The 25505-nt window shown below is 45.9% G+C and overlaps 1 protein-coding gene and 1 long non-coding RNA gene across 6 annotated transcripts in view; one reads left to right on the top strand and one right to left on the bottom strand.

The window, feature by feature from the left end:
* CHST3 (carbohydrate sulfotransferase 3) overlaps nt 1-4469 on the bottom strand; it is a 40993-nt gene extending 36524 nt beyond the window's left edge. For all 4 annotated transcript variants that reach the window (XM_084997342.1, XM_005671049.4, XM_001928637.5 and 1 more), the window contains exon 1: nt 3809-4469. The gene's annotated coding sequence lies outside the window, so the exon portion shown is untranslated. The remainder of the gene's footprint in view (nt 1-3808) is intronic.
* The window catches only part of LOC110256608 (uncharacterized), a 131738-nt gene that overhangs the window by 80044 nt on the left and 26189 nt on the right, over nt 1-25505 (top strand). The window lies entirely within an intron of this gene.

Here is a 25505-nt window from a genome sequence, read left to right as displayed (position 1 = left end):
GGCAATAGTCTGCATCTATGAACCCCAAGTTCCCAATCCATCCTGCTCCCTCCTCCTCCCCCTTGGCAACCACAAGGCTATTCTCCATGTCCATGATTTTCTTTTCTGTGGAAAGGTTCATTTGTGCCATATATTAGATTCCAGATATAAGTGGTATCATATGGTATTTGTCTTTCTCTTTCTGACTTACTTCACTTAGTGTGAGAGTCTCTAGTTGCATCCATGTTGCTGCAAATGGCATTATTTTGTTCTTTTTTATGGCTGAGTAGTATTCTATTGTGTATATATACCACATCTTCCTAATCCAATCATCTGTCAATGGCTGTGTGACTTTTTGAAGGGCAGAGGCCTCTCTGAGTATTTCCTCATGGTGGACTCCCTTGGCTCCCCGGCTTTACCACTTCCCAGCAGAGGCACTCACAGCCCTTCCCCACACCCAGTCTCCCAGCTTCCATCCCAGACAGCAAATCCACGCTGCAGTGAAGTGGGGAGAGGACTCTAGTATATTTGGAGCTCAGCACTGCGAAGACTCTTGGCACTGGCTTGGGTGGGCTTGCTGTGGAAGGTGGGCAGGGGCCGGCTGGGCAGTGCTCATCTTCTGCTCCTAGTTGAAGGTTGCCAGCTTTCCCTATATTGTGAACCCACGTATCAGAGGCTCTTAGGGCAGAGATGGGGATAAGCAGAGCAGTGAGGACCCTGCCCCAACAGGGGTAACCTCCTCTCAGCCCTGGGGCCAGGGAGCTAGAAATACCAACAAGACAGAAAACACAGCTGTCCCTCAGTGCCTGCAGGCAGTCCTGAAGGCTGCATGGTTCACACTTCCTCCTTTGCTTCATGACCTTGGGCAGCCACTGGACCTCTCAGAGCCTCATTTCTTCATCTGTAAAGTGAGAACGATAACCACTCTCTTTCTGTGGGGCTTGTGTGAGAAAGCATGAACTGGGGACCACGTGACCTGCCTGGTTATCATTTGCCCTGGCTGCCCTGGCTCTGCTCTATCCACCTCTCCTGAGGACCTGACACTGCCACCGAGTCCAACTCTCTAGGCTTGTGGTCGGGGTGGGAAGGACAGCCGTGACATGGCCCTTGATATTCAGGTGAGAGCTGACTTCCCTGTGTAATAGATGTCTACCCTGACGAGAGCCAGAAGGGGAAAGAAACATCGTCATCCATTTGAGGATGTTTAATGGGCAGTCTCCCAAACTCAAACTTGTGACTTGTATGGTCACAAGTGGTAGCTTTGTCTCCATTTCTCAGATAGGCAGTGAATCATCTCTTACTGGAATTACTCCAACATCTCTCTCCAGTCACTCCCAAACCCTCATGGTTTCCTGACTCCAAATCCACATACAAGGCTCTAGCAGCCTGGTGCCACCCAGCCTTTGATTGCCATGGCCCATGTGTAACCGTGGCAGGATAGAGTATGTATAAAAAGAGGACTGCAGTCAGGGGACCCAGGACCCAGTACGTGCATCAGTGTCACTTCCGTGTTGCTATGGAGAACTAGTTAAGGACCTTAGAGACAGCCGGGTATGGTGGAGGTGGTATGGGTTCCAGAGCCAGACCATCCAGGTTCAAATCCTAGCTTTGTCCCTTACCAGCCGTGTGGCCCTCAAAAAGTTACTTAGGGTGTTCCCATCGTGGCTCAGCGGAAACAAATCTGACTAGTATCAGTGAGGATGCAGGTTCGATGCCTGGCCTCGCTCAGTGGGTTAATGGATCCGGCGTTGCTGTGAGCTGTGGTGTAGATTGCAGATGCGGCTTAGATCCTGTGTTGCTGTGGCTGTGGTGTCGGCTGGCAGCTACAGTTCCCATTTGACCCCTAGCCTGGGAACTTCCATAGGCTGAGAGTGTGGCCCTAAAAAAAGCAAAAAAAAAAAAAAAAAAGTTACTTAACTTTTTAAGCCTCAGTTTCCTAATCTGTAAAATGGTGATAAGATGCTAACATCATCAGGATGTAAGGCCTTAATGAGATAACGTAGAGCTCATGATTCACAGAAGATGTAAGGTGGAAAGGTGATATTGGGAAGGGACTGGCTGCAGCGTTCAACCTGAAATTGGGGGTGGCCAAGCCCAGATCACTCTCATCTCAGGCCACAATCCTGGGTGCTGCCCACATACTTTGCTAATTCCAGCATTAAGACCATGGAGATGCTTGAAATGCACCCCAAACCTAGTCACCAAGGGGCAGGGGTGGGGAATGACACATTTCTTTGTGGTTACATAGCCAAGTCACCCCCACATCCTTTCATGTTCCCAGTTCCATGCCAGTAGGGAATCATTCCCAGGATTGCTTGCAATCCCAGTTCCAGGAACATGAGATGTTTCCATTCCTCTGGGAAGCTCATGCCAGCTGGTGCAGAGGAACCCACCCAACACTCAGTACAGTGACCGCCCCTCCACCTGCTACCACCACAGAGCCAAGAGCCACTGCTGGAGGACACAGCTCCTAGACCCCTCACGAGTCCCATCTCCAGCCAGGCCAATAGGAACCAGGAAAGACACCGCACAGCACACCCAGCTTAACCAGATACAGAATGGAGACTTTCCTATTGTCCCTCTTAGGGAAGCAGAGGCCAATGTTGAGACTCAAGTCCTCACTGCCAGCCTACAGGGCACAGTGGAAAAATGTTGCTTGGGCCAGACACATCAGGCAGGGCTCCCTGGTACCACTCAGGGCCCCTTCCTCTGCAGAAAGACCAATTCCAAACCAATCGAGGCCACCTGGCTTGGCTCATAGAGTGCCCTTAACATATATAAATTGTCAGAGTTGTTAGTTATCAAACTATTTATTGAGTACCCACAGTGTGCTCCGCAGTGTGTGAGATCCAGGACAACCCTTGAAACCCCCTGGAGCCCCAGGACACCAGGACATCTGAAAACAGACAACAACTTCAGGTGCAACGAAAATAAATAAGGCTTCAGAATGACTCTGCTTTCTCCATGACCTTGGAGTCTTAAACATCCCCCACCCCGTTTTACTTATACACAGCCCAGGGCCAGAATCTCCTCAGCCCATCCTCTGGAAGTCCCTCTGAGGAAGCACATCCGCTAGGGGGAAGGGTCTGTGCTTCCCTCGCAGGCCCTGTCACTGTCACCACCCAGTTGTCCAGTACAGCATCGCTTGCCAGCCTTTTCTACTCTGCTCACAGACCCTAACACGCTGGGTCTGAGTTTATGAATCATTCCCTCCTCTCTCCCGGCCTCGCCTCCGGAAGGGCTGTGCACACCCAAACACATCACCCAGACACTGAGTTTCCACACCAAACTCGCTCCTGATGAACCCTGAGAGCCGAATGCAATGTCGGATTTCCCCTCCCCACCCTCGGCCTCGAGATCCGGCCACGAGTTTTCAAAGACGAGGCAGCCCTTCCCCTGCCAGACTCGCTTGGGGGACACCTCACTGGGGGGCTGCAGGGGCAGAGACAAAGACAGTAGATTCGTTTGCAGGCAGGAGGACATGCTTGGTCTAAAGATCCAAACGTCCGCACTCCCGGAATTGTGCATTTCGGGATGCCGCGTGTGTCTGGTCGGTGTGGCGTGCGTGCGCTGTGTCTGTGGCTCGAGAGGTGGTGAGCTGTGCATACCTGGCAGTTGTGAACCTGGGTGCAGTGGGTCTGGAGGTATGGGTGCCTGCGTGGAGTTTTCCCCCAGCCGGGAAATCCCTCTCCCACCCACCCCCCCCCGTTTCGCCTCCACTTCCTCCAAAGTTTGGCGCGCGTGCCCGACCGGGGATAGTGGGGGTTCGCACGGCTGGGCCGCCTCCCGCTGGCCCGGAGGTGGTTCGGGATGCGGGCGCCCTACTTACTCCGCCACCGAGGCTCCTCCAGAGGGGGCGGTTCCGACTTTCCGAGGCTGGGGTCCGGCGCTGGCAGCATCCGCCCGCAACTTTGCTTTTCTCGGCAGAACGCGGCAAAAGCGGCTCCGAGGCTCCAGCTCCCTTGCGGCCTCTGCTCTGCGAGCCCCTTGCGGACCGCGGCGGGGAGGGATGGAGGCGCGGCCCGGCGGGTTCGCACGCCGGGCGGGAAGCGGCGCCAGGCGGGCGCCGTCCTGCGCAGCGAGAAAGCGGTCCTGCCTGGCGCCCTCCCCGTTCAGCCCCAGTCGGCAGTGGCCGGCAGCAGCGGCGGATTCCTGAACTGCGTCCAAGGCGTCCGGGTAGCACCCCTCCTCCTCTTTTTCTTCCTCACCCCACCCAGCTCCGACCCCTGCGCCCCCGGCAATTTGGGAACCTTTGGCGAAGTTGGCGCAGCTCAGGCCCACCAGGCCTCCCCGCAGGAGCAGGGGAGGAGAGGGAAGAACTGAGAGAGAGGGGGCCGTCCTCGCTCGGGCCCCCGGGGAGCCACGCTCTCCAGGACCCTTCTGTGGGCCTTTGTTCCCGGCGCTGCACCTCGGCCCGCCTCTCTCCGGGGACTCTGTTCAGGCCGCTGGGATCCCTACCCCCTTTCAGGCTGAGAAGAGCTCCAAGTCCTGGGGAGGCGGGGGCGTGGGTTGGAGGGGAAGTGGCCTGGAGATCTTCGCGGCTTCACCCTGCCAGAGCCCCTCAAGCCCTTCCAGCCTCCCATCCTGTAGAAACCGAGTCCTTCTAAAACCCGAGTTCCCTTACTGACTTTTTATGATTAAAGTGTCTATCCAAAACTTCATTCCGTTCTCGTCCCCTCTGACTTCGATCCTGTGCTAACTGAACACTGATCAGCCAGAATCGGATGACTAAAAGTACTATTGTTGATAACATCCTTAATGCATTAAGATTGTTGTTGTTGGTAACATTGTTAGTGTACAAAAAATGCTGTTATAGATATCATTAATGTACAAACTCAGGTTGTTTCTCCAGGGCAAGATAAATTACCGGGCCCTGGAGGCATGGACCACCTGGCCAGAGAATTCTAAACCAGAGACATCCTGACTCCTGAAACCTCAATTAATAAATGTTACAGAAAGCCTGGGGAACAATATTCAATATCTTATCCTGTAAAGGAAAAGAATCTGAAAAAGAATATATGTGTTCTGTGTGTGTGTGTGTGTGTGTGTATATATATATATATATACACACATATATATAAGTATAGCTGAATCACTTTGCTGTACACCTGAAACCATCACAACATTGTAAATTAACTATACTGCAGTTTTTATAAAGGTTGAAAAAAAAGAAATGTCACAGACAGGAGTTCTCCTGTGGTGCAGTGAGTTAAGGATCGGGCGATGTCATGGCAGTGGCTTGGGTCGCTGCTGTGGTGCAGATCTGAGGTTTGATCCCTGGCCTGGGAACTTCCCCATGCCATGGTTGCAGCCAAAAAAAAAACAAAAACAAAAACAAAAACAAAAAAACAAAAAAGGAAGAAATGTCACAGACAATGATTAATCTCAGCCCCTTTGTTCTTCCCCTTTATAAAACTCCCTCATTCAAAGACCAAGTAGAGTAGATCTGAGGCTTGTCTCCCACTCCCTTGCTGGGCACCCTGCAAATAAACCCTGTACTTTCCTTCAGCACAACCTGGTATTGGTAGATTGGCTTTGCTTCAGATTGGGTGAGTGGACTCAAGTTTGGTTCAGTAACAGTTTTGGCCACCTCAAAGCGACCACCAACTAGAACTATTTTGTAAAAGGGAAGGAAAATGGCATGAAATGCTTTGTGTATAGGCTTTGATGCTAGTGTATCAAAGTTAGCGTTTTGGAAGTCGTTTGGCTTTGAGCCTTTCAGAATTGATCTGTCTTTTATCATGTTTGTGTGTGTGTGTGTGTGAGAGAGAGAGAGAAAGTGTATATTTGTATTAAAGAAGGTGCATTATTTTAATTGGTGGACATGGGAAACAAAAGTTCAGTTCCTGAAAATAGTCCTTAGGATGCCTCCTACAAAACTGGACCACCTGTAGTTCTGGTTCCATGACTAAAGCCAAAAAGATGATTTGGGGTTTTTTGGTAACACCATGTGACCACAATATTCTTTAGACTCTAGAGAAAAATGTACAGATGAGGTTTGTTTGATAGTCCAAAACTAGTTCTGCCAACCTGACAAAACGTCTTTTCAGAATTCTAACCCTAAGGGAACAAGTTTTAGGAGCTTCTTTCTCTTCCTGTACCTTGAGATGTAAGTGTTGTACCGGGTCTCTCAGGAACTGCTGTCTCATCTAACATCTCCAATCCCTGAGACTGAGAGGAAAAATGGGGGGAGGGGGGAGAAGCCTTTTATTTTATTATTTTATTTTATTTTATTTTATTTTATTTTATTTTATTTTATTCTTTTTAGGGCTGCACCCACGGGATATGGAGGTTCCCAGGCTAGGGGTCCAATCAGAGGTACAGCTGCTGGCCTATACCACAGCCACAGCAACACCAGATCTGAGCCACATCTGTGACTTTCACCACAGCTCACGGCAACGCCAGATCCTTAACCCACTGAGCAAGGCCAGGGATCGAATGCGCAACCTCATGGTTCCTAGTCGGATTTGTTTCCACTGTGCCACGACGAGAACTCCCAAAATTAATTCCTAAATGAGTTCTATTTTATTGACTTAAAGGGAATTAAACATTCACATAAATTCTTAGAAATATAAAAAAATTAAACCAAATGAATTTCAGCTTTATGTGAATTTGGAGGTATTTAGTATTAAATTAATTTTGGCATTAAAATCAATTTTTGTTGGTTTAATTAATACAGATGTGTCTTTGGAGCCATCAACATTAAGTATAATATTTTTATTGTGTGTAGAGGTCAAACATGATCTTGTACTGTTGCAAAATTTGTCAGCAAGAAATATTACTAGAGGTCAAATATGATCTTGTACTGTTGCAAAATTTGTCAGCAAGAAATATTACTTGGTATGATGATATTTTTATAAACAAATTAAATGTAAATGAGATAAGAGGGCTTCAGCAGGTTAAGAACCTGACATAGTATCCATGAGGATGTGAGTTTGATCTGTGGTCTTGCTCAGTGGGCTAAGGATCTGGTGTTGTTTCAAGCTGAGGTGTAGGTCACAGATGTGACTCAGATCTGGCATTGCTGTGGCTATGGCATGGATCTCAGCTAAAGCTCTGATTTGACCCCTAGCCTGGGAACTTCTGTATGCCGTGGGCAAGGCCCCTGAAAAAAAAGTTTAAAAAAAAATAGTTTCTTCAGGTATTTGGTAACTTGTAACTTCATAGAGTTTTGCTAAATTAAATTAAATGATGGAACTTTATTGAATATTTTACGAGTTTGACAGACTGCTGAGTGCTAATGTAAAAGACAGCTCATAGTTGCTATTTAGTCTTAATTAAAGTTTTTAAGAGTTGAGAATTTTAAGAGTTCCCTGGTGGTCCAGCAGGTTAAGGATCTGGTGTTGTCACTGCAGTGCTCGGGTTGCTGCTGTGGTGTGGATTCAATCCCTGGCCAGGGAACTTATTCATTCTGTGAGTGCCCCCCCAAAAGGAGTTGCAAATTCTAATTAATATATGTAATTAAAATGAAAATTTTCAGTAAAGAAAACATCTTTGTATGCAAGGAAAAAGAAGGTATAAGAGATGGGAACGCGTTTTGTTGAGAGAAAGAAAGTAATTTGTCCTAAAGCTGGTATTGCTAAATAGGAAAGAAAGTAAGGGGCAAATTTACATGGATATAGAAATTTGTGGATAGTTTGCATGAGGGGGAAAAAGTCTTTAGAAAGGAACTCTCTCTGTGGTCAGGACTTAGAATGAATTTAATTGAGTAGATGAATTTTAATATTAAGAGTAAGACCTGAAATTGCTTTGTTTCTCTATTAAGAGAACAAAAGTTTTTTTGGGGGGGTGGATATTGAACTGCTTTTGATCACAGATTATAAGTTTCTCACCAAGCTTTTAAGTAATTAAAATTTTTTCTGGTAGTTCTTGTCATGGGTCAGTGGAAATGAATTTGACTAGCATCCATGAGGTTATGGGTTCAATCCCTAGCCTTGCTCAGTGGGTTAAGGATCCGGCGTTGCCATGAACTGTGGTTTAGGTTGCAGAAGTGGCTCAGATTTGGCATTGTTGTGGCTGTGGTATAGGCCAGCAGCTACAGCTCCAATTGGACCCCTAGCCTGGGAACCTCCACATGCCATGGGTGCAGCCCTAAAAAAAAAAAAAAAAAAAAAAAAAAAAAAAATTATATATTTGATTTTGAAATCTTTTACTGTCACTTGAGTTAAATACGTATCTTTTCACCATGACCCGTGGTCCTTTTTGACCACCTGTGATACCTCTCCAACATGTGAGGCAGTGCTCAGCTGGGTAGAGCCGGCTCTAGGGTACAAAGCTAGCATGGTAAAGGCCTCAGACTTGGAACAGAAACAAAGAAGCCAAAACCTTAACATCTGCACTTAGCATCTGTCATTCTCAATATGTGTAGAGAATTGAGAATGATCCAGGCCTTCTCAGGAGCAGGTCCTCACAGGTGGGAGACGTCAGAGATCCCTGTTCCTATGGGTCCAGACCATCCAAAGCTTCAACCAGTTGCCAGCTGGTGGGGCCTGGGCGGAAGACTTTAGGCTGTGAGATGAGACCTTGGTGTCTATTTTAACAGAAAAAATCACCTGGGTGGTTCCCTTCTGTTATTAACAGTGACCTGCAGTAGGGGACCAGAGATTTGGTGAGAATTCAGACCCAGCTCACCTCCCTGGCTCAGCTCCCAGAACTCCTCCCTCTGCAGCTCTAGACACCCTGGCTGCTCTCAGCCTCACATCCCAGGGGTCAGGCCTCTGCCCTGGCGTCAGTCTGCAGACTCTCCAGCTGGTCCTCAGAGTGGGTGTGTTGGCACATGGATTTCTCCAGACCCTGTCCCCTCTCCTCAGAAGGGAGGGCCTCCATTTCGGCCTCACAGATCTGTCCAGAAGCTACATTTAACTGCACCTGCTGGCCTTATAATGGAGGCACCTTCCTGCAAGACATGCGGAGTCTGGCATTTTATGGCCAGAACTTTGTGATGCCCCTCTGGGGATACAGGGGCCGAAACATAGAACTCTGTCAACACCAGGTTTTAGAGAATGAGACTCTGTGCAATTGATGGCAGTCAGGGGTGGGGAAGGTGAGCCCAACTGGTCACCGAGGATTTCCTCTGTTGACCCAATGCTTGTTGAGTACACACTGGATAGAGGCGTCCGTGGAGGTAAATAAGCCTAGATTCACCCTCTGATTAGAGATGAGAGACCTACGTCTCTACAAGCATTAGCGAATCAATGGCCTGTATGAGGAGAGGCTGGGGACTGGGGTGGGAATGGCTGTCTCCAGAACTAGATCCCAGGCTCGCATAACTCCAGGGGGAACCAGACACCTGGAATGTGATGTGACCGTTGACCTCTGGGACTGTGCAGTGTGGCAGCCTTATTCCTGGAGCTGAAGACCCTGGGCCTAGGCTTAGGAGATGAGCCAGAGTTTTGCAGGTAGAAAATAAGGTCACAGTGAGCCTGGACTTTCTAGGTGAAGGGACCAGCAATGAAAAGAAACAGAGATCGGCGAACAGGCACATGAAAAAATGTTCAACATCACTAATTACTGGAGAAATGCAAATTGAAACTACTGTGAGGTACCACCTCACACCTGTCAGAATGGCCATGATTAGCAAGTCAACAAATAACAAATGCTGGAGAGGGTGTAGAGAAAAGAATACTCTCCTGCACTGTTGGTGGGAATGTAAATTGATACAACTGCTATGGAAAACAGTAGGGAGGTACCTCAGAAAACTAAATTTAGAACTGCCATATTACCTAGCAATCCCACTCTTGGGCATATATCCAGACAAAGCTTTCTCTGAAAAAGACACATGCATCCATATGGTCACTGCAGCACTATTTACAGTAGCCAAGACATGGAAGCAGCCTAAATCTCCACTGACAGATAATGGATTAGGAAGATGTGGTATATATACACAATAGAATACTACTCAGCCATAAAAAAGAACAAAATAATGCCATTTGCAGCAACATGGATGGAACTAGAGACTCTCACACTGAGTGAAGTTAAGTCAGAAAGAGAAAGACAAATACCATATGATATCACTTACATCTGGAATTTAATATATGGCACAATTGAATCTTTCCATAGAAAAGAAAGTCATGGACTTGGAGAACAGACTTGTGGTTGCCAATGGGGAGGGGGAGGGTGGGGAATGGACTGGGAGTTTGGGGTTAGTAGATGCAAACCATTGCCTTTGGAACGGAAAAGCAATGAGATCCTGCTGTATAGCCCTGGGAGCTATATCTAGTCATTTATGATGGAGCATGATGGAGGATAATGTGAGAAAAAGAATGTATATATGTATGTGTGACTGGGTCACTTAGCTGTACAGTAGAAATTTGACAGAACACTGTAAACCAGCTATAATGGAAAAAAATAAAAATCATAAGAAAGAAAGAAACAGAGATGTAAGAGGGTAGTCTCCTCAAGCATGCCGGCCACTCCTTGGGCCTTCAGTGAGGGTATCTTGGGTATCTTTACAGAGAGTAAAGACCTAATCCAGGACACAGGGAATTTTCATCCTAAGATAGTTTCCAGGCTCAACTTCTTCCCAAAATTGCTCTGCCAAGAGAATTGGTCTTTTTTTTTTTTTTTTTTAATGCTCTTTGAAAAATAGAACTTTCCAGGCCAGAAGCACAATTGCAGAGTGGTTAAGAAAGCGGGAGCTTTAGCAACACTATAACCAAGCAATCCAAGTGATGAGATAAAAATTCACACCTTAAGGCAAGATGATAAAAATTTTAAAATAGAACTTTTCCTCTGCCCATTGGCCTTTTCCCCTCCCCTCTAGCATGCCTTGTACATCTGCATGATGCATTAACCAGACCTCCCCAAATACCTGCTCAACTGGAAAGATCAATTTTTCTTCTTCTAATACCAGCCACGTCACTCAGAAGACGGTATTACTTTCTCAGTCTGGTAAAGGTCAGATGACTCACCGCACGCCTTGTCTGTGCAGACAGCTTTGGTGAACTTTATGTATGCACAATGCCAATATATCATTTCCATTAAAGATATGGACTGATGCAGAACAGACTGGTCAAAAACCTGGGGAGATACTAGGCCCCACCTAATGGAAGTTCTTAGCTTGAATACTTATGACTGTATTAATGTTATTAGCCATAGTACTTCTATCCTGCCACTTTTATAAGATTACCGTTTCTTGCATTACCAAGCCTCTGATAAATAGAATGATGACTAGGCCACTTGAAACAATTGACCAAATATATAGTCTTATGAGATCAATGATTGTCATAGTGTGACTCAAGACATGGGAAGAAGCAACAAGAGGGAACCACTTCCTGGATGGTAACAGACTAGTAAGAGAGGCGGTCCGGAGGCTTTTGGTTACTATTAACAGGGCCTAATCTGGTACTAGTACGTTGAGTGGCCCATCAACAAAATCCTCACCTGACCTGAGAATGAGCCGTCTAGGGCTGTGGGACAAACGGTCACGAACTGCCTCACAACACTTGGTCGAAATTAAGACTGAAAGGGAAAAGATTGTGATATAAAGAATGTTGGGGAGTTCCCATCGTAGCTCAGTGGTTAACGAATCCGACTAGGAACCATGAGGTTGCGGGTTCGATCCCTGGCCTTGATCAGCGGGTTGAGGATCTGGTGTTGCCGTAAGCTGTGGTGTATGTCGCAGACATGGCTCGGATCCCGTGTTGCTGGGGCTGTGGTATAGACCGGCAGCTACAGCTCTGATTAGACCCCTAGCCTGGGAACCTCCATATGCCACGGGTGTGGCCCTAAAAAGACAAAAAGACAAAAAAAGACAAAAAAAAAAAAAGAATGTTGGATTTCCCTTGTGGCACAATGGGCCAAGGATCCGCCATTGTCACTGCAGCGGCTCAGGTCACTGCCATGGTGTGGGTTCGATCCCCGGCCTGGGAACTTCTACATGCCTCCAGTGTAGCCAGAAAAAAAAAGGAATGATGTTATCCACTGTCCATTTCTACAAAGCACCATAGTTGCTGACCTACAGTATACCTGGAAAGGGGTTCCGGGCGAAGATCAGAATGAGACACTGGGAGTTGCCGTTGTGGCACAGCGGAAACAAATCCAACTAGTATTCATGAAGATGTAGGTTCGATCACTGGTCTTGATCAGGACAAAGGATCTGGCGTTGCCATGAGCTTCGGTGTAGGTCACAGACACGGCTTGGATCCTGTGTTGCTGTGGCTCTGGTGTAGGTTGGCAGCTCCAGCTCTGGTTCAACACCTAGCCTGGGAACTTCCATATGCTACAGGTTCGGCCCTAAAAAGCAAAAAAAAAAAAAAAAAAAAAAAAAAGTTGAGACATTTTGTGCTCTGGGAAAATGGACAGAACAGGCCTTCAGATAGTTAGATACTTTTGGGAGAAAAATTTATGAACTGAGCTTCTTGCAGCTTCTCATACTTAGAAAAGCACTAAAACCATTAACTAAGATATCTATTCCTTTGATAGCAGTAACCTTCTACTAAGATATGTGCTTGGTTGCACGTACCTTTCACCAAAATCACGTATATACTGGCTCCACCCCCCAACTTCCTCGGAACAGTGTTCGAGCTCTCTGAGAGCCTGTCTCCTGGGTTAAAACCCTTGGGTTGGCTCAAATAAAAATTTTCATTTCTTTCTTAGATTAGCTGTTAATTGGTGGTTTTTTTCATCAACTCTGAGGTCACTAACAATGGGACACACTGACATCTTGTGCTGATGTGATGTGCTGAGGAAGTATTCCTGCCAAAAAAACCCACAAAAGGGAAGGAAATCCTGTGAAATTGGATTGTGATGATCATTATACAACTACAGATGTGATAAATTCATTGAATAATAATAAAAAAAAAAACCTACAAAAAACAAAACACCATCACCTCACTGAAGGGCCATCATGGGGAAACATCAAACAAACCCAAACGGAGGGACATTTACAAAACAATTAGGCAGTACTTAAAATATCGGCGATGATGAAAGGTGAAAAGACTAAGAAACCACTGCAGATTGGAAGAAACTGAAGAAGTGTGAGCATTGTGGCAGGCAGGCTTCTAGGATGGGCCCCAGTGATACCTCCCTCTCTGGTGGCATCACTTCTTGAGTGTGCCCGGATATGGTGACTTGCTACTTCTTTTTTTAATTGATGTATAGTTAATTTACAATATTGTGTTAGTTTCAGGTATGCAGCAAAGTGACTCACTTATATATATATTTTTTTTTTTCAGATTCTTTTCCATTATAGGTTATTATAAGATATTGAATATCATTCCCTGTGCTATATAGTAAATCCTTACTGTTTATCTATTTTACATATAGTATATATAAAATATATATACCCCATATACATGTATATTTACATAGTAGTGTGTATCTGATAATCCCATACTCTTAATGTATCCCTCGCCCTCTTTCCCCTTGGTAGCCATAGGTTTGTTTTCTATGTCTGGGAGTATATTTCTACTTTGTTAATAAGTTCATTTGTATTTTTTTTTACTAAAAAAAATCTTTTTTGTTGTTTTAGGGCCACGCCCGCAGCACATGGAAGTTCCCAGGCTAGGGATAGACTTGGCGCTGTAGCTGCCAGCCTCCACCACAGCCACAGCAACAGAGGATCCAAGCTGCATCTGCGACTTACACCACAGCTCACGGAAACACCAGATCCTTAACCCACTGAGCAAGGCCAGGGATTGAACCCATGTCCTCATGGATACTAGTCAGATTCGTTTCTGCTGAGCCACAGTGGAAACTCCAACCACCACGTGGTCTTTATCCGTTTGTCTGTTGATGCACCCTTAGGTTGCTTCTGTGTTGGTGCCTTGCTTCCAATGAATGGAGTACAGCAAAAGTCATAGAATATCACTTCTGAGAATCCAAAAGACTGCAATTTAGATTACAGGAGACTGTGACTCCTGTCTTGCCAGCATTCTCTCTCTGGTTCTCTGCTTGCTAAGTCCGATGAAGAAGATTGCCAAAGGCCTGTGTTTCAAGGAATTGTAGTCCTAAGCCCAACAGTCTGCAGTGACTGAGCCCTGCCAGCTGAATGAGCCTGGAAGCAAATTCTCCCCTAGTTGAATCTTTTTTTTTTTTTTTTTTTGGTCTTTTTTTGTCTTTTTAGGGCCACACCCTTGGCATATGGAAGTTCCCAGGCTAGGGGTCGAATCGGAGCCATGGCTGCTGAACTATACCACAACCACAAACTCAGGATCTGAGCTGAGTCTGCTATCTACACCATAGCTCAGGGCAACACCCGATCCTTAACCCACTGAGGGAAGCCAGGGACTGAATGTGCATGCTCATGGACGCTGGTCAGATTCATTTCTGCTGAGCCACGATGGGAACTCCCTCCAGTTCAATCTTAAGATCCCTGCCACCCTGGATGACACCTTGATTGCAACCTTGAGCCAAATAACCCAGCTAGGCCACACCTAGATTCTTGACCCCCAGAAACTGTGAGATAGTAAAGTTTTTTTAAGCCATTGGATTTGGGATGACTTGTTATGCAGCTAGTTACATGCATTACAACCACTAAATGCAATGTGTAATCCTGAACTGAAAAAAAAAAAAAACAAAAAACACTATGAAAGACATTATTTAGATAATTGACCCAATATGAATCTACGTGACTTACAACAACAAAAATATATTATTTCCCACAATCTTGTGGATTATTCAGATTCATCTGATAGGCTCCTCTGCTCTTCATGGCATTAAGCAAGGCCACTCACTCTGCTTGTTCAGCAGCTGAGCTGGGCTGGGCTGGAAAGTCCAAGAGGCTTCGCTGCCATGTGTGGTAGCTTAGTGCTCCTCAGAATGACCTCTCTCTCCCCACAAGGCTAGCTTGGGCTTCCTCACAGCATGGTGGTTTCAGAGTAGCCAGGCCTCTTACATAGCGGCCAGCTTCCAAGAGAGAGGAGGGATAAGCCACCCAACCTCTTAAGGCAGCTCTTGGAATCTGGGGCAAATCTTCTCTGGGTCAGGAAGAGCTAATTGGCAGTGACTCAGAGAAGAATCTTGGGGGCAAAGGAAGAGGGGAAAGGGGAGTTCCTGTCGTGGCTCAGTGGAAATGAATCCAACTAGGAACCATGAGGTTATGGGTTCAATCCCTGATCTCGCTCAGTGTGTTAAGGATCCAGCCTTGCCATGAGCTGTGGTGTAGGTTGCAGATGAGGCTTGGATCTGGTGTTGCTGTGGCTGTGGTGTAGGCCAGCAGCTGCAGCTCCATTTGGACCCCTAGGCTGGGAGCCTCCATATGCTGCAAGTGCAGCCCTAAAAAGCAAAAAAAAAAAAAAAAAAAAAAAAAAAAGGCAGGGTGGAGGAGAGAGTAAAGGGAAGAATATAAATAGGCTCCCCCAGCTGGAGTTAAAAGGTCTGAGCTCCAAGAGCCTAGAGTAAGCTCTTCCCTCTCCCCACTGCCCCACCCCATCTCAACTTCCTCTGCCTCCATCATTTTAAACTAACAGCTCACTTAAAGCTGTCAGGGGTGGAGTTCCTGTTGTGGCTCAGTGGGTTAAGAACTAGGAGTTCCCATCGTGGCGCAGTGGTTAACGAATCCAACTAGGAACCATGAGGATGCGGGTTCGGTCCCTGCCCTTGCTCAGTGGGTTAACGATCTGGCGTTGCCATGAGCTGTGGTGTAGGTTGCAGACGCGGCTCGGATCCCGCGTTGCTGTGGCTCTGGCGTAGGCTGGTGGCTACAGCTCCGATTCAACCCCTAGCCTGGGAAACTCCATATGCCGCGGGAGCAGCCCAAGAAATAGCAACAACAACAACAACAAAAAGACAAAAGACAAAAAAAAAAAAAAAAAAAAAAAGATCTAGACATAGTCTCCATGAGGGTGCAGGTTTGATCCATGGCCTCTCTCAGTGGACTAAGGATCTGGCATTGCTGCAGTGCAGGTAGCAGACATGGTTTGGATACTGTGGTGTAGGCCAGCAGCTACCACTCCGATTTGACCCCTAGCCTGAGAACCTCCATATGCCATGGGTGTGGCCCTAAAATGACAAAAAAAAAAGAAAAAGAAAAAAGAGAGAGAGAGAGAGAAATAGATCCCTGACCCCACCTAGGAATGAGGAAAATAAATACTTTTTGCTGGGAGCCACTGAGATTTGAAGGATGTTTGTCTTGCAGCATTAATGCAGCAATAGCTGACAAAGACACCATTCATCCTAGTGTTCCCAAGCCCAGAACAATCTTGGGCCAATCTTGCTTTTTTGAATAAAGAAGCAGATACATCCTTTGATCTAATACCTTTTCAGTATGCGTTGGTTCAAGTCACCGCACCAGCTGAGACCTCTGCTTCCTCCTCTTTTCAAAAGGTCACTGTGTGGTTTCAATGAAATAACATAGGTAAAGCTCCTGGCACTTTGTGCCCAAGAAGCACCATTATTCTTCTGCCCTCTTCACACCCTGACATCTTTTTTTTTTTTTTTTTTTTTCTTTTTATGGGTGCACCACAGCATATGGAAATTCCCAGGCTAGGGATCAAATCGGACGCTACTCAGCTTCTTTTCCACTGAGCCATGATATGGGAACTCCCCAGGGATTTATTTCTGTTTCAGGCCACAGGTTGGCTGGGCTTGGGTCCAGCCTTTGGGTTGGATTCAGGGCTACCCTTCATTTCCCCACATTCTGCTTGGGGCAGTGGCTCCCCTGGAATACCTTCTTCCCGAGGGAGGATCACGGGTAGATCACAGGAAGAGACAAGCCAACCACCTGAGCACATTTAAAACCTCTGACGACATCCCTGGCCAAGGACAAATCCCTTGCCTACCCTAGAGGCATTAAGGCAGAAAGGTCATTTCACCCACGGTGAAGCCATGGTGATGGCTTAGATAGCGAATTCTGGGAGGAAGGAAATGACTTGAGAGCAGGGATCCAGTCTGAGCAGGTGACTAGAGCACAGGCCTTGCCCTCAGGGGGCTCACAGTCTAGTGGTTGGGGGATGCTCAACAAGGCACAATAGCAGTGCATTGAGGGAAGTGCAGTTAGGAGGCATATATGGGTGGCCTGGGAGTGTGCCTACAAGCATGGAGATGGTGGGTCTCTGCAGCCAGCAAGACATCTAAGAAGACCTTCTAGAGGGGTAGTTGCCCAAGGTAAATACCAAAGGATAAAATTAAAAGGAGCTCATGGTTGAACTGGAGAGTAGTGGTAGGAAACCAAGGACGGGATTACAGGCAGTGAGAGCAGAAGCAGGGAGACCTGGAGCCAGATAGTGTGTTCAGGGAAACGGCAAAGCCACTTGCTGCCCCTGAGCCAGCTTACTGGGGAGAACAGTGTGGTCAGGAGTCGATGAGAGGCAGACACAGGCAGGAGCCCAGCCATGGAGGGCCTTCGTCATGTGCTGGATGGACATTCCCCCACCCCCAGCATGCCCCACGCTTCTCCACTCTCTGTTTCCCTGTTTCTGGGTCACTGGCCTGTACAGACTGCAGCCAAAGCCTTTCTCATTCTGGGAAGATGACACAATGTAGTTTTTGCCTCTCCCCGAGTTTCTGCTGTTATGGCCTGAATTGTGTCCTAAAGTTTGTATGTTGAAGCCCTAATACCCAAAATGACTGTATTTGGAGACAGGACTTAAAATATGTAATTAAGATTCAGTGGTGGAGTTCCCATTGTGGTACAGTGGTCGATGAACCCAGCTAACATCCATGAGGATGCAGGTTTGATCCCTGGTCTTGCTTGGTTGGTTAAGGTTCCAGCATTGCCGTGACCTGTGGTGTAGGTCACAGATGAGGCTTGGATCCCGAATTGCTGTGGCGTAGGCCGGCGACGATAACTCCGACTGGACTCCTAGCCTGGGAACCTCCATATGCCGCAGGTGTGGCCCTAAAAAGACAAAAAGACAAAAAAAAAAAAAAAATAGGTTCAGTGGGGTCATGAGGGGTCCATAGAGCTGATGTTTTTAGAAGAGCAAGAGACACCAGAGATCTTTCTCCCTCTCTCTGTGTGCTCACAGAGGAAAGGCCATGTGTATATAAGCCAGGAAGAAAGGTCTCACCAGAAACCAACCCTGACAGCACCTTGATCTTGGACTTCTAACCACCCAAACTGTGAGAAAATAGATTTCTGTTGTTTGAGCCACCCAGCCTGTGGTATTTTGTTATGACAGACTTAACAGACTCAAATACCACCCCCGCCTGGAAAAAAAAAAAGAAGGAGAAAAACCTAGAATTGAAAAGTCAGACGATCCATAGCCAGCATCTACAACAAAACTAAGTGGCAGATGAAACCCACACGCTCAGTATGGGGTGGGGACAAACCACAGTTTGTCCCCATGGGGTGGGGACAAACCACAGTTACTAGATTCATGTAATATCAGTAGATGTGTGGGAGAAAGCCCAAGGAAGACACCTGCACTTCTGATGGTCCTGAGAACAGTTAAATCCCAAATCACCACCTTGTACTCAAAAGTATGGCAGGCCAATTCAAAAGTGGATGAAACTAGAAACTACTTCTGCAGAATCCAATTGGCATATGAGTGTCAGGGGACCACTGTGCCGTGAGGTATGATGGTGCTAGTGCCATCTGGGCCCCATAACGTTGTTTTGGCCTCCCCATATACTCTTGAAACCAATAGACCGAAGCTCTCTCTAATTACAAAGCCCTGTACTGGGACTTGGAGAGTAGAATCCGATTTAATCAGGACTGGCACACTAAGGACAAAGGAAGACAAGCTCCAGATAAAAGTGGGGCTGGGAGTTCTCTTGTGGCACAGTGGGTTAAGGATCCAGCATTGTCACTGTAGTGGCTTGGGTTGCTGCTGTGGTGAAGGTTCAGTCACTGGCCCAGGAACTTCCACCTGTCGTGGGCATGCTCCCTCCCCAAACTAGTGGGGTTGGAGGATGGAGGATCAAGTTTTCTCAGGAAGTACAAAGCTGTGTGTGTGTGTACACATATAATAATAATTATAATAATATGTGTGTACACACACATACATACATATGTGGTCATTGAGGCAAATTTTATTTTACCAAGATGACTGCAGAAATTATCTCTTCCTCCACATGCCTTCTTACAATGTGGCCTTGACATTTGTCCCTTTACATAGTAGGACCTATGTACCTGGCTGGAGCTTTGTGACTGGCTTGGCCAAGAGAGAACAGCGGAAGTACAGGCCATGTGGCTGCCAAGAATGTCAAAATGACGTGCGTGTCCACTTGCTTTCTTACGATGGTCACTCTTGGAAATCAGCCACCGTGCTGTGAGGAAGCCCAGCGAGCCACATGGAGAGATCATGTGTAGGTATTCTACCAGACAGCCAGCATCCGGCATCAAACATATGAGTTAATGAGCCATCAAAGGATCCCAGCCCCTACCCTTCAAGTCACCTCCATCCAGTCTTCCACTGTGACACCAGGCACCCAGATGCAGAGAGGTGCCATCCTCACTGTACTCTTTCTGAATGTCTGACCCATAGAACCTGTGAACATGATGAAATGGTTGTTTTTTATATACACAAAATTTGGGGGAATTTGTAATGCAGCAACAGTAGTTAGAACAATCACTTTATAAACTCAACAGAATGAGGTGCTCAAGATCTAGGGAGTTAGAAAATTGTCCTTACTCACTTGCTATCTCCTAAAAGTAGAAAAGCGTCAAGGTGGAATCCTTCAGACAATTATGAGAAAAGGAGAATAAGTTGCAAAACAACATTCCTACAAAAAATAAAAGCATGCCAGAAAAACATATCTGCAAAGGAGATGAAAACTTAACATTTCAAAACAAAATTACAAAAAAAACTTAAATGATGCAAGTTATGAAACTACATAAATCAAAATGGATGAGCTCAGAAGTCAGATGATTAGGGAAAAAAGAAAGTTTTGAAAAGAGTGATGATAAAAATCAGAAAATAAATATATAAAAAGAGAAACCATTTCAGAAATGAAATTGAAAAGTGAAGAAACAGGAGAGAGAATAACTAATAGAGAATATTTTCAAAGAAAGCTAAGCTAAGCCTGGATTTCCCATCTTGGCTCAGCAGTAATGAACCCAAGTAGTATCCATGAGGACATGGGTTCAGTATCTGGCCTCGCTCAGTGGGCTAAGGATCCAGCGTTTCTGTGAGCTGTGGTGTAGGTCACAGACTCAGCTTGGACCCCACGTTGCTGTGGCTGTGGTGTAGGCCTGAAGCTGCAGCTCCGATTTGACCCCTAGCTTGGGAACCTCCCTATGCCACGGGTGCGGCCCTAAAAAGACTGAAGAAACAAAACAAAACAAAACCAACAACAACAATAAAAATAAAAAAAATAAAAAGAAAAGAAAACTAAGCTAGAAAGGAGGGCATTTTAAGATATAAAGGGTTTAAAAAGATTTGAGAATAAGTAATAGATGTAGCAGAGTAAATAGGAGGACAGTTCAACATACGTGTGATAGGAATCCATGAAGAACACTGAAGAAAACCAAAACAATGGAACAGAACAAGTACTAAAAACTGTAATGCAGGGAAACATTCCTTACAAAGAGCATGACCTGAAATTTCGTATGCAACCCTGAGACTTAAATCTAGGAAAACTATTGAGCTTTAAGGGAAAAAATATCGAGTGAATCTAATCCCGAGAGGCCAAATTACTTATAAAGAAAATCAGGAATTCCTGCCGTGGCGAAGTGGAAACAAATCCAACTAGGAACCATGAGGTTGCAGGTTTGATCCCTGGTCTCGCTCAATGGGTTAAGGATCCGGCCTTGCCGTGAGCTGTGGTGTAGGTTGCAGATGAGGCTTGGATCCCTAAAAAGACAAAAGACAAAAAACAAAAACAAAAACAAAAAATAAATTGTCATCTGACTTTTCAACAGCAGTGCTTTATGTCAGAAGACAATACAATGATGGATTTCAGGAAATATGAACAAAGATTGTTTTTTGTTTGTTTTTCTTTTTTAGGGCCACACCAGGTTATATGGCAGTTCCCAGGCTAGGGGTCTAATCGGAGCTGTAGCCGCTGGCCTACTCTACAGCCACAGCAATGCAGAATCCAAGCCGCCGCATCTGTGACCTACACCACAGCTCACAGCAATGCTGGATCCTTCACCCACTGAGTGAGGCCAGGGATCAAACCTTCATCCTCATGGATACTAGTCAGATTCATTTCCACTGAGCCTTGACGGGAATTCCCCTGAACAAATATTTTATACTGAGTGAAACTGACCTTCAAGTATAAAAGCCAAATCATTATGAACATAGAGGAGCCCAAGAAATATTGCTCCCTTGAGCCCTTTCTGGGTAATCAAGGGTTCAAAAAACCAAAAAGACTGGTGAATCATTGACATTAAATCTTACGAAATATCCCAGCTAATCATGAAGGAAGGAATCATAGAATTGAATATTACCATTTGCCTCATTGATGAGTTAAAGGATCTGGGCATTGATCATCTGTGGCTGCTAATATCACAAAAAGAAAGATCATCAAACATGGTGCATCCCCTGATGGAAGAATGAAGTATCACCTATTAAACGGAACTGTCCAAGAAAAGAAGAAGAAGGAGAAGAAGGAAGAGGAGAAGAAATGAACAGGAATCTGATCAAACCTATAATCTAACTACCAATGTAAGGAAATGCAAGGGACAAAGAAACATTGTTAAAATAATACCCTTAAGACTGACACAATCCAGGAGTTCCCATTGTGGCTTAGTGGGTTAAGAACCCAACATAGTGTCCATGAGGATGCAGGTTCCATCCCTGACCTGGATCAGTGGCTTAAGGATCTGACGTTGCCCCAAGCTGTGGCATAGGTCACAGATATGTCTCGGATCTGGCATTGCTGTGCCTGTGGCATATGCTGGTAGCTGCAGCTCCAGTTTGACCTCTAGCCTAGGAACTTCCATATGCCACAGGCGTGGTCCGGAGCTAAAAAAAAAAAAAAAAAGATGGACACAATCCAGATTGTGGAAAATTCTGCAGATAAAAGACACAAGTTTTTCAACAACCAAGTGAAAATTGCAAAGAGGAAAAATAAGAGATGGAGAGGAAACTTATAGGTTAAAAGTAGTGGAAGAAAAAGAAGCCATCTAGGAGTTCCCGTCATGGCTCAGTGGTTAACAAATCCGACTAGAACCATGAGGTTGCAGGTTCGATCCCTGGCCTCGATCATGGGTTAAGGATCTGGCATTGCCATGAGCTGTGGTGTGGCTCAGATCCCACATTACTGTGGCTGTGGTGTAGTCCGGCAGCTACAGCTCTGATTAGACCCCCTAACCTGGGAACCACCATATGCCACAGATGCGGCCCTAGAAAAGGCAAGAAGACAAAAAAAGAAGCCATCTAAAGGTATGAATCAAACACAATGTATGGACTTCATTTGGATCCTGATTCAACCAAAATGTCTTCTTAAAAAAAAATTATAAAATAGGAATTGCCATCGTGATGCAGCAGAAACGAATCTGACTAGGAACCGTGAGGTTTCGGGTCCCATCCCTGGCCTCACTCAGTGGGGTAAGGGTCCAGCATGGCCATGAGCTGTGATGTAGTTCACAGACACAGCTGGGATCTGGCATGGCTGTGGCTGTGGCTGGTAGCTGTAGCTCCAATTAGACCCCTAGCCTGGAAACCTCCATGTGCCTCGGGTGCAACCCTAAAAAGACAAAAAAATAAAAGTATGTACATATATATATATATATATATACATATATATAACAAATAATTAGTGAAATGTAAACTCTGAGGGCATAGCTGACAATTTAAGGAACTACTGTTAAATTGTATAGATGTGATAATAGTATTGTGGTACAGTTTTTGTAACAAAGAGTTCTTAGAGAGTCACATAGTGAAATAGTAACAGTTGAAATAATAGGCATGATGGCAGGATTTCCTCTCATGGTCTGAAGAGGAGAAGGAGAGGGTGGGAGTATAGATGAAACATGATTGGCCCAGTGTTGATCCTTGTTGAAGCTGATTCATTGTAATAGTCATTCGATTTTGTGTACATTTGAAAAGTTCTTCAATAAAAATGTCAGTGGAAGTCTGGCTTCTGCTGACACCTGATGCCAGCCGGATGAAGAGGGGAGCAGGACCTGCAGAGACCCTTTCAGGTGCAGAGGTGTTCAGGGGAAGAGTGGAAGGGAAGGGAGAGCTGGGAGCCTGGAGGGGGTGGGTGTGGTCAGGGAGGAGCCTGGAGAGCCCCTCCACACTATGGAGCTTGCACATTCTTTAAGGAGTAATGGGGAGAAATGGCAGCATTCAAGCAGAAGAACCAGATTTGTTCCTTAGGAAGCTTGCTGTGGATGCAGAGTAGAGGAGGGTTTGGCAGGGGGAAGACTGGAGTTGGTGAGGGTCAAGGTGAGATGCTGATGGGGGCCTGGACAGGTGGTGGCAGTGGGGATGGTGGCGGTGGACCCCATTAAGATGTGTTTGGGAGATGGAGTGAGAGGACCTCCTGATAGATTAGATGTGGGGGAAGAGAGAGAGGGAGGAGCCCAAAGGTGATAAGATGGAAGGCCCACTGGTGCCAGACCCTGATCTAAACACTTTACATTAAGGAGCTTCTTTCACCTTCACACAAACCCTTTGTATGGCTCTTAGCATAACTGACGCCATCTTGGACCTGTTAAGTTCCTCTTGTCCTTCCACCGACACACCTTGGACTGTACTGTGCTGTAAATCACGTCTTTGTCATCAAGGGCTTTGTAATAGGTGTTGTTTAATAATCATTAGGACCAGGCGACCTCTATGCTCTGTTGGTCCCCAAACAATGATAAAGACTTTCCTAATATAGTCCCGGTGCCCACGAGACTAGATACCCATTCATAAATCTTGACATAGGAATGTGCTTCTTATTTCCAAACAAGTACTCCCATATCCTAGGTTAACTATAAAATTGTCCAAATGGCCCCCCAGCAGTGCAGAGTGCAGCTGCAAAGGCTTCCAGGTCATTGCCTGCCTGATCCCACCCTGTGAATAAGTTACCCTGTAATAAACTGATCCATTGGTGAGATGGAGCCACCTGCCTTCCTTCTTGGTTCAATGGGCAGTTTTTGTTCCCTTCATTCTCCAACCCCCACAGAGGAAGAGAATTGTTGTCTTGCCTGCATTCCTAGAAAGCCAAGACCAAGGCCAAAAGCTGATTCCTACTGCTTTGTTAGGAAAAGTGACCCTGGGGAGCAGGAGGGAGGGAGGGACAAGAGTGAAGCAGGGAAGGAGGCAGAGGTGATGTAAAGGTGTGTGATCCACCTGGCCACCTCCAGGTACACTTACATGAATGTGCTGTCCTCCAGGAGTATCCTTCAAGAAGGCAGTGAGGAAGTTCCCACTGTGGCTCAGTGGGTTGAGAACCCGACTAGTATCCATGAGGATGTGGGTTCCATCCCTGGCCTTGCTCAGTAGGTTAATGATCTGGCATTGCTGAGAGCTGTGGTGTAGGTCGCTGATGCAGCTCATATATGGTGTTGCTGTGGCTGTGGCATAGGCTGGCAGTTGTAGTTTTGATTTGACCCCTAGCCTGGGAACTTCCATATGCTACAGGTGCAGCCCTAAAAACAAAACAAACCAAAACACAAAGGCATATAAAATGCAGTTCAGGACAGCTGGATCAGGGGGAGTAAGAGGAAGAAGTTATCCACTAGCTCTTGTCTCCCACTGGCCCAATGTCCAATCCAAAGGGCTACACACACACACACACACACACACACACACACACACACACACAGTTTTGCAAGAGTGGATGTCAAGCAGAGCCCTGGGTCATCCCATGCTTTGATGGTCCCAGAGAAGCCCCAGGACAAGAGGCCAGGCCTGAGAAGCTGGTCATAGTCCATGCAGAGCTCATCCCCAGCTCAGTGCTTATAGCATGAATAACAGCAGACGCCAAGAGCATCTGAGGCATGCCTGAGAGGCGTCTCACATCCCATCATCAATAACATCAAGCCCATTGTACAGGTGGGAAAACTGATGCTCACTGAGCATTACCCAACTAAATAGCAGAGCAGGATTCAAACCCACATAGTCTGGCTTCAAAGATTGCATTCTGGGGGAGGGAGTGGGGTGGATTGGGAGCTTGGGGTTCATAGATGCAAACTATTGCCTTTGGAATGGATTAGCAATGAGATCCTGCTGTGTAGCACTGGGAACTATGTCTAGTCACTTGTGATGGAGCATGATAATGTGTGAAAATAGAATGTGTACATGTATGTGTAACTGGGTCACCACGCTGTACAGTAGAAAAAAGATTGTATTGGGGAAATAACAATTAAAAAAGAAATTAAAAAAATAAATTAATGCAAAAGGAAACAAAAATAAAGATTGCATTCTTATCCATATATTAAAGTGTGTCTTGGAGGCACCCCCACCCCTAGTGAGCTTACAGATTCCAAAACCTCTCAGGGTTTGAGGGGAAATAATTGTTGGGGAGGAAAGGGTATAATGTATGACATGATAAATATAATTCACAGTGAGGTATGCTATAGATGAAAGTTGTTAATAGGATAAATCCTAAGAGTTCTCAGCATAAGATAAAATTATTCTTTCTTTGTTTAATTTTGTGTATATGAAATGATAGATGTTCACTAAACTTATTGTAATCACTTCATAATGTCTATAAATCAAATCATTTTGATGTACACCTAAAACTTAGTACTGTATATCAAC

Source organism: Sus scrofa, chromosome 14 (genome assembly GCF_054392235.1).
Source record: "Sus scrofa isolate SSC_HxYL_T2T_F1_AM1 chromosome 14, Sscrofa_HxYL_maternal_Yorkshire_Landrace_v2.0, whole genome shotgun sequence".
Lineage (NCBI taxonomy): Eukaryota > Metazoa > Chordata > Mammalia > Artiodactyla > Suidae > Sus > Sus scrofa.
The sequence above is the reverse complement of the archived record's forward strand: the minus strand, read 5'-3'. Positions and strand labels throughout refer to the sequence as shown.